Source organism: Hordeum vulgare, chromosome 2H (assembly GCF_904849725.1).
Source record: "Hordeum vulgare subsp. vulgare chromosome 2H, MorexV3_pseudomolecules_assembly, whole genome shotgun sequence".
NCBI classification, from domain to species: domain Eukaryota; kingdom Viridiplantae; phylum Streptophyta; class Magnoliopsida; order Poales; family Poaceae; genus Hordeum; species Hordeum vulgare.
The window spans coordinates 655,570,461-655,583,661 of record NC_058519.1 but is presented as its reverse complement, the minus strand read 5'-3'; the positions used below and the strand labels follow the sequence as shown (position 1 = coordinate 655,583,661).

Below are 13,201 nucleotides of genomic sequence, written 5' to 3'. Positions count from 1 at the left end.
ATGGTTGCGTGCATCGCAATGATGCAGAAGGCAGGAGAGTAATACTCCCTCCGTCCCAAAATAACTGTCTTAAGCTTAGTATAAATTTATACTAGATCTAGTATAAAGTTGAGACAGTTATTTTGGAACGGAGGGAGTAGCATAAATTGCGCTTGCTGTTTGAAAATCTCCGAGTAATTAACAACATTGCGGGCAATGAGATGGATCGATACCGGTTTGTACGTATGTACGTAAACATCACAAATTGATGGCCCCCCGATCGGTATGAGTTGCCTTCTATCTTTTAATTTATCATTCTTTCTCCTCTAACACTATTCATCGTGTTTTTGTTGTGTTACGTCACACAAGTAGATTGAGCGAATCAAACACAGGAAAACGATTCGTATATTGTGAAAGAGAAAGATGCAAGCATGGACAAATTTGCAGGCATATGTGCAAGCAGTTACAAGATGCTCCTTTTAAATAGCCACTATGTACATACAGTTCTTGCAAGAAAACATGGCAATCAGTTGTCATGTGCAACGAGCATTTATAGGCACGCGGTAGCCGAATTCAACTTCATTCCTCGATGTTGACACTTGACAGCATCTGAAATGTGTGTGATCAGAATTTCTGAAGCATCTCTCGTAGTACAAAGGGACCGATGCCTGTGTGCCATCATAATTTCAGGATCAACCGATGCCATATCAAGATTTTTCAACCAGAAAATGCATGTGTAGTCATTAATTAAACTACTAGCAACTTGATTGTCTCCTAATAAATTTAGGAAGGAAACATACTCCCTCCATCACAGTTTAGAAGACATGCACGTGTATCTAGATTGTCAATTTAACTTATATAAAATATATTATTTAACATAAAAATTATATCATTAAAAAATAAAATATCTAAAGTTTGTAATTATATATATTTTGTTATATATGCCTCTCATTAAGTTGGTCAAATTAACGACTTAGGTACATGTGCCGGACTTGTAAAATGAGACGGGGAAATAATAAGAATGTGCAACAAAGCAATCATTATCCTTTTGGATAAATTTTATGCAAAATCGAGATGCTTAGTTATCCATTAATTTCTTATATCAGGATACATTATCCTTTAATTTATTATCCTATTTGGGTATTTTTCATTATTCCAAACAAGCATTTCGTGTTAAAAGAGGGCCTAAAATTAATACTCATGCTAATATCATAGTATCTTTTTTGCGATAATAGCCTATTGCCTTTGATACACTCTAAGGAAGCTTACTTAGGTTACATGTTTTGAATCTGTTTGTCTAGAATTAGTTGGTGAAGCCGTGATGAACCAATACAGAAAAATAAATATAATAGAAGCTTATGCAATTATCTTTACCAAAAATTCATTAATCTGTTTCTAACAATTACCACCCCAACTCAAAACTCATGCCAAGGTTTCTCTAAACTAATTAATGCAAAAAAATACCACATGTCCCCGCCAAATTGAGGGCTAAATTAGCCCTACCTAAAATTAATGAAGTGTTGTTCATACAAAGTTTAGGCTGACCTTTGGTCCGCCTTATTTACAGCCAAGAAAATATTTAACCCTTCTCATCCCAACAGTTGGACACCTGGTAAAAAGGGAGTGAATTATCCCTGCCCATCCCAGCAATTTTTTAACCAAGTAGTTCATAATAGCATTAAAGCAATTTAATTGAAACAACCAGTTAACTGCATCGATAGAGAACCTATCTTTGGTAGATGGTTAAGGCAGCTCGATGTTTGTAAAAAAAAGGTATCCAAACATACACATGATATCTTAGCATGCACACAAATCAGTCTCCATGATTTTCTTTGCGTAGCCTATGGTTTTCTGGCACCCACTCTTTATTGCCTTGTTTTGCTTAGTTACAGTTGCATGTGTAGAGCAGTTGAGGAAAGAACTTTGATTTCTAGCTAGGTTCAGAAAGGGAAATTAATTTTATGTGGGGAATTTTTTTTCCATAATAAAATACATTCGGTTTCTGCAAGAACAAGTCAATAGTGCTATTTAGACCTCAAGAATGCACACAGCCAAAATACTACAAAATAAGCAAAAACATAACATACAATTGCCACGCACGTCGAGAATCAGCACATTACAGCCTTTCTTTACCCATCGATGATAACATATTCGTATTCACTCAGAGATTAGCCCTGCGAAGTAGTGCCTTATATAAATGAATGGAACATTTGAGCTGTCATAATTTTTGGAGCGAACCACTTATGACCATATGTCTAGAATTCCCACTCTAGAAATACATGTATAATAATTAAACTACTAACTAGTGGCCCGGATCATCTCCTAATAAATAAATCTAGGTACAAAATGAAAGAGAATATGCCATAAAGCAATCGTTATCATTTTGAGTAAAGTTTATGCAAAATCGAGATGCGCCGTTATCCTTGCACTTGCATGTTATACATGTCCATATATTTGACGGTATTAAAAACATGCACTTGATGCCTAAAAAAAGCAAGCCTGGAATTAACACCAGTAATATCCTATCAGTTTCTCGGTCACAAACAAGTGAGCCTTCCTCATGTCCCCGTCTCTTTTTTGCTATTACTAGCTAGCTTTGGTGGTATGCATTCACACACATGGGTCTTGGGATAGCTACATGTTTAGAACAAATTTCCCCTAGACTTACTCGTTGTAGAATTTTTTTTCTAAAACAAATTGCAGAACTGAGATGAACAAACTATTAAAAAAAAGCTGGCTGATGTTCGTTGCCAAAAAAAAAGGCTGATGCAATCATCCTCATCATACCACCAATTAAGTAACTCCCGTTTCTACCCCGCAAAAAGAAAAAGAAAAAATAACTCCCGTTTCTAACAACACCAATTCATCAACACTCATGTCCACAGTTTCCCCCAAAACTAATGTAAAACCATCACACACCGATCAATAACCCCAAATAAAAGGACTGAGCCTAACCCTTTCCGTCCCACAAACCAAGAGGAAAAATTAAGCGGCAAACATGTGCCTCAACCGTGAGCAGCTGGTAAAAAGAGCAAGCTGCTAGACGATGTTACCTTGTGATTCTTGTAGATGGTCTATCTCTGTTTGATTACCTCGTGGAAACCGAAGAGGTAGAGGGGGAGGCGGAGGCAAGCGGAGAATTCCAGAGGGATCGCACTGATCCATCGATCTTGCACGCCGATGACGGAGGGAGATCGATCAATGCGATCCCTTTGGAATCCTCCACTAGCTTCCTGGAAGCTCTCGGCCTTTCTCTAGCTAGCTAATCACCCGAATGGATCCATGATAACCCGAATTGAGTCCCTATTCTAGCTGTGCCGGGGAATTTCCATCCGCATGGCAGCAGCTAATCCGCATGGCAGCAGCTATATATGTGAGCTAGTAGGGCTGTAGATGGGTAGCTAGCTAGGAGATGGGAGGGGCTTTATAACGCCATGGCGAACCAAAAGAGCTCAAGGGAGGGAGAGAGAGAGAGAGAGAGAGAGAGAGAGAGGAGGGGGGTGGGTGCTGAAGTTGAGAGCTACAGGGCAGGAGATTGCTCTGGTACAAGCCTGATGAGAGGCTAGGTGAAAAGCATCGTACGCCCCGACCCGGCCATAATTAGCTAGGCAAGCACAGCTCCTCTCTCTCCCTCCCTCTGGCTGGCAACTGGCAAAGATCAGCTCACGCTTTGTACGTGAGAGCGAGGGAGAGGGACAGGGTGTGGACCAGGGGGACACGCCGGGCCCACCGCCGAGATGCTGGTGTCGCGCTGGTCCGGTCCAGCCGCGAAATTACTCATCTGTCCTCCTCCTCGTCACTCCTCTCAAACTTGTACGTAAATACTTGTAGTTGAAAAGAATTAGTCTAGTTCTTCCTAATTATTCTCTTCATTTCTAAATATATGTTTTCTTTTGCACAGGAAATATATGTTTATTTAAAGATTGTATTAAAAAATTCATATGGATATATGTAGAGATATTTTAGAGTGTAAATTCATTCATTTTACGTTGTATTTAGTCTACTAGTAAAATTATGTTTAAAAATAAAGGAAGTACAACTATTTAGATAACTGCATGCATCGTTTTGATGCAAAGATCGAAGGAAATCCTTCTTTTCTTAAAAAACACAAGTATTTAGATACAGCCGAAGGAAATCCTTTCTTTAAAAAATTAAGTATTTAGATATAAAGAGAGTACAATTACATGTACTTCGTGCGCCGGCCCTACGTGGCTGTACGGACAGACCATACGTGCATGATATAGAGGGTGTTTGGATCCAAGGGACTTATTTTAATCTGACTAAAAGTAATCTCTTTAAGAGGCTAAAATTTCAAGCACCCCTGATTAAAGAGGGGCTAAAACTAGTCTTGAGACTATAATTTTTTAGCCAGGGGTACACCTACTAAAATATGGATTAGTCATCTCTCCTCATTTAACTCATCTCCTTTAACATAGGCGACTTCAGGATTGAAGGGTTTAGAGGATAATAAATGCTCATTAACTTGATTTTAGTCTCTTTAATATTTGAATTCAAGCATGGATGATGCTACTAGCAAGTTTTAGTCCCACTATTTTTAGTTATGGGACTAAAACTTATCAAGCACCCTCATGCTAGTGTACTGCACACTCTTCTAGTCTGCTTGCACCCACTCCACCGCCTGCACCTGCCTGCCATTTTTTAAGTGCTTCTAGTACATGTCCCCTCCGACTTGCATGGTTAAAAAAGAAAAAAAATCTTGATCCAAGCAACCGCTTAGGTATGAGGTCTTCGTCTACAGTGAGCTGGCTAGGGCTAGCTCTGATTCTTTTAGTAGCTGCATCAATGGTGCACATATATGTGCATGCGCCATGCATGTCCCTCCCTCCTAGTCCCAGGTCCCAGTGCCAGTCCCAGTGCCAGAGCAGTCCCCGTGTGTGTGTGCGTGTGACGGATTAAGTTAAATTTGAGTAAACATGGCTGTAGCCTGCCATGCATGATTGTCGACAGCGCCACAAGCCAGCCAGAGCGATGCACGCTCGCTTGTCACATGCGTGTAGCCGCTAGGTAGGATGGCCACGCCTAGCTAGGACTGTGCGTGAGGCCCATGATTTCTGGATCTGATTACCTTCCGCTACCTACCAGCCCCAGCTGCTGCACGGCTACATGCCTAGACCCAGCTACGGCTACCTACCTGAAGGCTGAAGAGAGACGGATCATGGACGATGGTTATAACTGATGAGGTGAGGAGCACCCACACGGAACAAATTTAAGCGTCCCGCCATGGCTCCATGCACGTACGGCCTCACATGCAATGCACACACATGCATGCAGGACCATGTCATGCTACTTGTCCTTAACCACCAGCCATCAGCCACGCATGCCCTCGCCGGCCCGGCCCCGGCCCCGGCGCCAAAGCCAAACGAACCAATAAACCGATCGGGCTAAGGTTGTCGCATTTCATGGAGATAAGCTTGCAAAACCACAGAGAGAAGAGAAGGTAAAACGAATTCTCATCTAATTCCAAGACCAAAGCCGAATTATCGACAAACTCAATTTAGAGCAACTTCAACCGGTCGATCCAAACGGATGGCCATTTTATCCGTTTTTTATCCGTTTGGATCGATTCAACGGACATCAATGTTCGTTTCGCCATTTGGGTCGGCGCATACGTCTTACGCTGGCCGATTCATTTTTACTGACGTGCAAAAAAAATATAAAGTCTTTATAAAAATAATAAACATGCATAATTAAGCATTAAAAGTCGGCCACGAAGGCCGGCGAGAGTCCACGCGTCCGCATTATATTTATTAAAAAAACTAAAACTACGAGGCAGCCCTAGGCGACGGCGGGCCGGTGAGGTCGAACAGCGTAGGCGCAGGGCTGGCCCACGGGAACACTGTGTTTCAGAGCGCAGCTGCGTGCGCCTCGTCGTCAGTCCCACTGGTGCGGGTTGTGCTGGTGGCGGTGGCAGCGCAGCAGCACGGGCGCGCTCCTCCTCCTCCATCTCCCGTCGTTCCTCGTCCGACTCCTTCTGCGGTTCTGTGTCCTTCAGTGCTCCATCAGCCGAAGGCCTTCGGCGCGCTCCGCCCCGTAGGTGCTCCGTCCTTCAGTGCTCGAGGTAGGCTTGCTCCTGCTGCGGTGTCGCGCCCAGCCAGATGGGCGGCACACTCACAAACTCACTGACGATGCTGGTCCACTAGTAGACCTTCCGCGGCTCCGTGGGTTCGAGCTTCGGCGGAGGTGGCACGACACAGTCATCGGCGGCCGACGGCGCGATGGCCTCTGCGAGCTGCTGCTGGTACGCCGCCTCCTCGTAGGTCTTGCGTCGCTCTTCCTCCTCGCTCTCGCGGAGCACAGCTGCGAGCGTCGCCTGGTAGGCGGCTTCAGCCTCCTGGTCCTCGTCGCTGACGACAGGCCGGGACAACGGCGGGCCTCCTGGCTACACGTCGCGCACGCCATGATGGCGCTGCTCCTCGTGCTCGACCACCAACCAGAGCTTTCAGTTGGGGGAATCGACCGCGTATGCAGGGTTTTGCCGTTGCTTCGACGTCAGCAGACGTCGATGGCGGCTCACCTCCTCTGCACGCACCCGCGCGATCGCGGCACGACCGGCACCGGAATCCTCTCCGGGTCCAGATGTCAGTGGTGCAGGAGGGTGACGTCGGGGTAAGGCAGCGTCACGCGGTGCTCCCAGTGCCATCACGCTTGGTGCACCGGGACGTTCACACGCTGGCGAGGCCGACGGAATGACGCCGGCGGGGAGATGGCGCGGGGGTAGAATGGGGCCTTGCCCTTGTTTGGGAAGGAGACGACCATGGTGCTAGGTTTTTGGTTGCCGACGAGGTGGCGAGATGGGGACGGCTGGGTTCTGAAAGCAGATGAGGCGGAACCCACCGCACGGGCATATTAAAAAAGGGCGAATGTGGTCGCTGGCGTGTGGGCCCGAGGAAGGCGGTCGTCATTAATAATGTTGACCGTGGGTGGTTGGGTCGGACATCGTGGGGGCGTGCGAGTCCGCTTCGCGTCCGCGTATTTCATTTTCAAATTTGGACCAAAAATAAATCGACGCGGATACAAAACAAATGCGTTATGACAATGGATCGACGTGTTAAGCTATCCATTTTATTCGCAACCTTAAACGTTGACAGCGAACGAAATGAATCGTTTCATTGAAGTTGCTCTTTAACAGAGCACGCATCACAACCTCGGTTATTGCTGGAGTGGTAAAATTTAGGATCATCATATGTAAATAAAAGAATAGACGAGAAGAAGAGGAGGAGGGTGGGGGCATTGGGGTCATTACGTGGGTGGGCAGGCGAGCGTGCACGCAGCAACTGTTGCGCATGCACAGGGTGGGGTGGTCCAGATCGGGAGGAGGGAGGGAGCAGGAAGTGAGTGAGGGTCGTCGTCATTGTCCCTCACCGGCCCACCGTGCGATGCGACGGGATTCCCCACCGCCACCGCCACCGCCACCGCTGCCGGAGAAGACAAGAAGAAAGCAACGTACGCCCATACTGCGTGTGTATAAACCGTTTCTTCACTAGTCACTCACACCACCGCAAACAAATATCTCTCGCCCTCTACTACAGTCTACAGGTAACGAAAATGAGACCATCTTGATGTCAAACGTGCATCATCACCCGTTCGACCGGACGGCCGGGGCGCCGGGCAGGAGCATCCGTCAGGAATTTTTGGGTTCTTCTGCCAAACTAAAGGCGTGGAATATTACTGAAATTTTAATGTTCAAAGAGTTTTCTAGTCAATTTGGTAGGTTAAAAAGAAGTCCACGAAGCCTAAGCTTAGAGCATCTACAGTTCGGATCTTTTGTACCCGTCTCAAATGTCTGGATAGACCGTCCGATAACTGGTCACGAAAAATCGACCCACTCAGGTCCCTCAAACACCTGAGCTAACCGACACCCCCATATCCAGCCCGAATATGGAACGGGTATAGGGAGCCCGGACATGCCCGCCACGTCAGTCTGGCACGTATGTTGGCCCGCATCGACCCCGTATATATTCGTCTTCATCCCCTCGCGTTGGCGAACGCGCGACCCCTCCGTTGGCGTGTCGTGGACGCATCATGGGCTTCCTCGGATGCAAACATGGCATGACGGGTACGGCAGGCGGCGGATGACCTTGCGGTGGTGGTCGTTGGAGAGGTGGAGTCAAACTCTTTAGCGTCCTATATAATGCACGGGTGCGGGCGCCACAACCGCGTCATGATGGACATCGTCTTCTTTCTAGAAGGATCCTTCATCGACCTGATGTCCGTCAACACCGCCCAGGTTACGGGCTCTGACAAGGAAGAGTATGGTATGGGAGACGATCCGGCTAATGTCCCATGTCCTGCTCTACCTTACCAATGACCGGACCGACAATACGAGGGACACAGCCGGTCGCCGGACGTGGACATGATGGAGCTAGACAAGCTTCGCTTGTATGTGTCTGCGAACGCAACAGGATGCGTGCACTTTTGAGGGGTCGAATTTGTCAAATCCGATTGGAGATGCCATCGTCGTCACAAAGAAATTCACAGTCGACTGCGAGAGATGGAAAAGGTAAAGACTGGTCCAGTGGCTGCCTGGCCAGTGTATTGGCAAGTCGCCAACCTACCAGCCGTGCGCGCCAACCAAAATTCACCGGGACGATGCTTTGCCTTTTGAAAATTCCTTTCACCAAACAACGCCAAGCTGGAGTATTTTATTCCGGCGAATAATGTCAAGCGTGTTTTTGTTTTATTACTTTGGAAGGAAAGACTAGCTTTTCAAGGTCAAGCATAGCTCAAGCATTTTATGACTCAGACCTGAAGAATGTGAGTGTGGAACACACATGAATGAGGAAAAAGAGACAACTCCGTGAATGCAACTAGTGATTGAGTAAAAAACAATAGTAGTCTCTCTCACTTAAAAAAAAATTGCGCACGTTATCTCAGGCATACCAAGAAAACTATGTAAAAGCAACTCTAGCGGAGTCGTCATATGACCCCGATCTTCATAATAACTATCAGTACGACGATTTCAGACCAAAATGACACTCTAGCAAAGTCGTCATATATGTGTCGATCAACAAAATTTAAGGAGCTCACTTCATTGGAGGCTAAGGAGGCCTGCATGGACCTCGCTCCATACCCAACCACGAGCGTAGGAGAAAAGCTTCAGTTTGTTCCTCATCACGCTACGGCCGTGTTTGAAGCAGCGTGCCACCCATACATGCATCTCAGTGTCCTGATTAATCTTCAGTGAATTGACGACGTGACCCATAACTAGCCACCCATTAGTGACTCCCCCACCCCCCTCGGATCAGTAAGGCGGGCGTTTGGATGACCATGCGGCTTCATCCTCGGCAATAAAATCTCAGCAGCAATGCATCCCCAACATGAAAGCCTAGCTGTGTTCATCCCCCTTCTCTCCGCTTCATCCCCAGCAATAAAACCCACTGGGCGAGGTGGCCCCATACCAAAACCTAGCTACCTCTTCCCCTCCTATGTCATTCACCATCCGAAACATGCCACAAAGCAGGAACACAATGTATTGGATGAACTTGGTTGCGGTGCATAACCTCCCATCCCAGATGGCGCACACCACCGGGAACTCTCACCGCAGTGCACTAGCTACGACAACCATCGGATACTCCTCCCATGGTGGTGGTGGACTTGTCAGCCGCATGGGATCCAATGTTTCCCTTTGTCCTCGGTGTCGGTCGCAGGGATCCACCCTCCTTGTCCGGATGAAGGAGGGGGTCACTGTCCCCATCGTGGCCCTCGTCCCGGTGAATGATGTTGTCACCGTCGAGGCCCAGCTAGAGGTCGAGTTACGGATCTCCGCCCCCTAGATATTTTAGTTGATGCACACACAAAAAATGAATATAGAAGAAAAGATATGGATGCGGCATTATAGCAACTTTGTATTTGTGCACAACGGTCGTGACCTCCATATCTCATATGATGGCCACGACTCTACTAGAGTTGCTCTAAGTGTTCGCACCCGAAGCCTAGATAGTAAGAGCATGGTTAATACTATAGCCAACTGCTGGCTATAACCATCTTGTAGTCCATCTTATAGCTAGCTTGTACAATAGTTAGCTATAAAAGAGTACTACTTTTATCATATATGGTCCACCTTTCATTCTCACAAAGCACCTAGGAGCACGTGCTAGAGCTACCTCTTCACGAAGAGCCCGCTTCCCTTCTCTCTCCTCTTCTCTCTCATCTAACTCAACAAAAATATAGTATTCTAATCCTTACAGTCTGCTGACTGTACCTTATTGTACTTGCTCTAATTGGTCTACATGATCATGTACCTTGCCTTTGGAGAAAAGTGGGATAAAGTGATTTTCAAAAAACGTACCAATTCATGTTCAGGGATGGGTATACATAATCTTTGAGAATCTTTCAGGAGAGTGACATGCAAATCAAAACAGTAAAAAGTTGATTCCATGAACAGTTGGATTACCTTTATAAAAAAAACCATACATAAATACCAATTTGCGACACCCTACTCAAATCGCTATAGCCGCATTATAGCCCGGCAAAGCATCAAACATTAGATGCCACGCATGCAGCAGCTCCTCCTGGACAGACGAAGCTTCACGCGGCCGATTGCCACTGCATCATCAAAGCATCAATTCCAAGCAGCACCTCCTACTCCTAGTCGAAATGCAATGATGCATTGCTGCCGTTGCAGCCAGTTTGAAAACGAACCGGAATGATGCGCCCCATGATGCCACGCACGCAACTCACCGACCGCCGGACCCGATCGGGCCGAATCGCGGCGGGCCCGGCCGTGGCGTACGTGCGTGCTCGACAGACGCCAAGACAGACAAGCCTCATGTGAGCGGCAGGGTCCAGCAGAGCAGAGGAGGAGAAAAAGCCTGCCGTGGCCCACGGAGGCGGGCGGGCGGACAGCGCCTGGCCCGCGCGCGGCGTCCTCTTGCCCCCCCTCGGTTGTGGCTCGCCTGGGCCTCCCACTTCGGGCCCATCTGCCCTTTCGAGTCTGCCTCCGCCATTATGCTGTTCCCCCGGCTCCTCCTCTTTTCCTGCTCTGCTCTTCAATTGTGCTCCTGACTTGCTCGCCTCACCTTTTCATCTTATTGTGCTGGTAAATCGAAACTGGATCAATGGAGGCATATAGTTTATGGATATTTGCTAAAGCCTCTAGTAGTTTTTGACTGCACCGCCGTCACAAAAAATGAAACAAGAACAATTTGACTGACTTATTACAGTTTCTGACCCTAGAAAGTGCAGGTATATTGGAAACAGACCCAGATGCTCATATCATTATCTACTATAATACTATTATTTATTTATTTATTTATTTTGGTGGTAATACTTTCACAGAAGAACATATATAGACAGTGCCCTGGTGCTTCTGATGAAATGTGGACGGTGGAACTATATATGTATATAGACAGCCCCCTAGTGGTTCTTATGTTGCGTCATGATGATGCTGGCTAGAGTCTAGGTTGGCTATCCCTTTCTGTCGACTCTTCTCTGTGCTCCTTCAGTCCCACGATGACTTGGGGAATCAGCCTGTTTTAATTTAGGGTAGCACTTCATGCGATTCAGTTAATTCCGTTGAGACACACGTCGAGTCTGAAAAAAATAACTCCAAATTTGCCAAGAGCATAATCATGTGTGTATCACTTTACAGCAACAGGAAACCGAAGTATGTTTTAGACTGGTTTGTTAGATATTTTCCGGGTATATCGTCTCAGTCTAGCTATGTGCTCTAGCTTTTCCAAAAGATCAAACAGACCCATCTATGCATACTTGTGAGCTTGACTAGGAAAATCCTGTCCGGTTCCAATCTGAGGCCACACGGTGTAGACAACTAATGCGATTCAGACAGATCACCAACCTTGAGGAAAGGAGGAAGACATGATCGATTGAGTTAAGTCCAACGTTTCTAGAACCCCCTTTGAGAAACACCCCCTCCTTTCGGGCGACGCTTTGATCCGGGGCATCGTTTCCATCGAATCCCCGGTCTGCTACATAAAGATGAGGCAAGAAGCTGTCCAGACATGTTTCCTCTCTTTCTTTCCGATGATTTGGACCGAGAAGAAAGGAACGAGCTTACGACACGGGGAAGTTGCCAATTGCGTAGGACAGACAACAAAATAGTGGCGACATGATTCCGCCTTTAGAAATGCTCCACTTCCTGGCCAATTACGTGTGTGGCCGGGGAGGAATGCAAAGTTCTTGGGAGTCACCACGTAGCACTTTGTGTGTGCAGCCACTTAATTTGAGCGCACTTGCTCCGAAACAGATCCCCATAGAGGTGATGAGCAGAAAAAAGCAGCTAGTCAAGGTGGTAGTGGATTGATCTTTGCTGCCTGTGTGTGAAAAGTCAGTTTCAACACAGTTCCTCCTCTAAAGTGATGGCAAAGGCAAAGCAAGTCGATGATGGAAAGAGCAAAGGACCTAAGATAAGATATTTAACTAATTGTGGCAATCATCATACCATGTAAAATTAACAGCGTTGTACGATAGGAGAAAGGGGAAACATTAAAACATGAGGGTTGAATTAAATCTATATAAGAAATGAGACCAGTAGTTGATGATGATTATTTCGTATGAAGTATCTTGCATTTCGCTGTTGGGGGGTTCTGGACCGGCTATTTGCACCCCACAGGCCACAGTTACTGCAAAACCAGGACGATCACAGGAAAAACGCTTGGAGTGTTCGCACGCTTGGAGTGTTCCCAGTAAGAATGGCTTTGACGAGAATGCACGAAAGAAGCCGAGACAGACATCCGTGGCGGGATCTGGGCGCGGTTTAATTGTCGGGCACTCGGTCGATCGATTGGAAAGAAACAAAGCATTTTTTGATCAGTTTCCAGTGCATGTAGCGCAGTACTAGTGTGTGTTGCTTCTCCTAGCTAGGTACCCAGGGTAGAAAGAAACTGTGAAGGACCAAGTGCAGGTAGCTTTTAGCTAGGCGTTCAGGGAAGCACGCACTTGGGTTATGAGACTGTTGGTGCTGACTTTACGAGCACAGCACATACGAAAGGTGAGGGGAAAGTGTGCAGGGAAGTTGACCATCTTCGTCTTCAGGCATTCACATGGTTCAGTGGCGTACTTACAGTAAGTAGTAAGCAGTGCGTCGTGCATGTCATGTGCACTGAAACATAATCCAATCGTATCAGCAGGCCATCGATCGGTGTGTCCAACGACGTGGAACATTCAGAGAAGCGGTTACGCTCGGCCGATCTGGACGTCCAAACCAAAGGCGCGTACGTACCGATGATTCCGGTCGAGATCA

At 46.7% G+C, this 13,201-nt stretch overlaps 1 long non-coding RNA gene across 2 annotated transcripts; it reads right to left on the bottom strand.

Annotated features, from left to right (window-relative positions):
• Window positions 1–366: 366 nt before the first annotated feature.
• On the bottom strand, window positions 367–3,322 carry LOC123428481. Of its 2 annotated transcripts, none has more exons than XR_006622564.1 (2): window positions 2,067–3,322; window positions 367–1,588 (listed from the first exon to the last, which is right to left on the bottom strand). It is a non-coding gene; the product is annotated as an uncharacterized LOC123428481 (long non-coding RNA). The 2 variants fall into 2 exon arrangements; XR_006622565.1 differs by having other exon boundaries at window positions 2,080–3,322.
• Window positions 3,323–13,201: the final 9,879 nt, after the last annotated feature.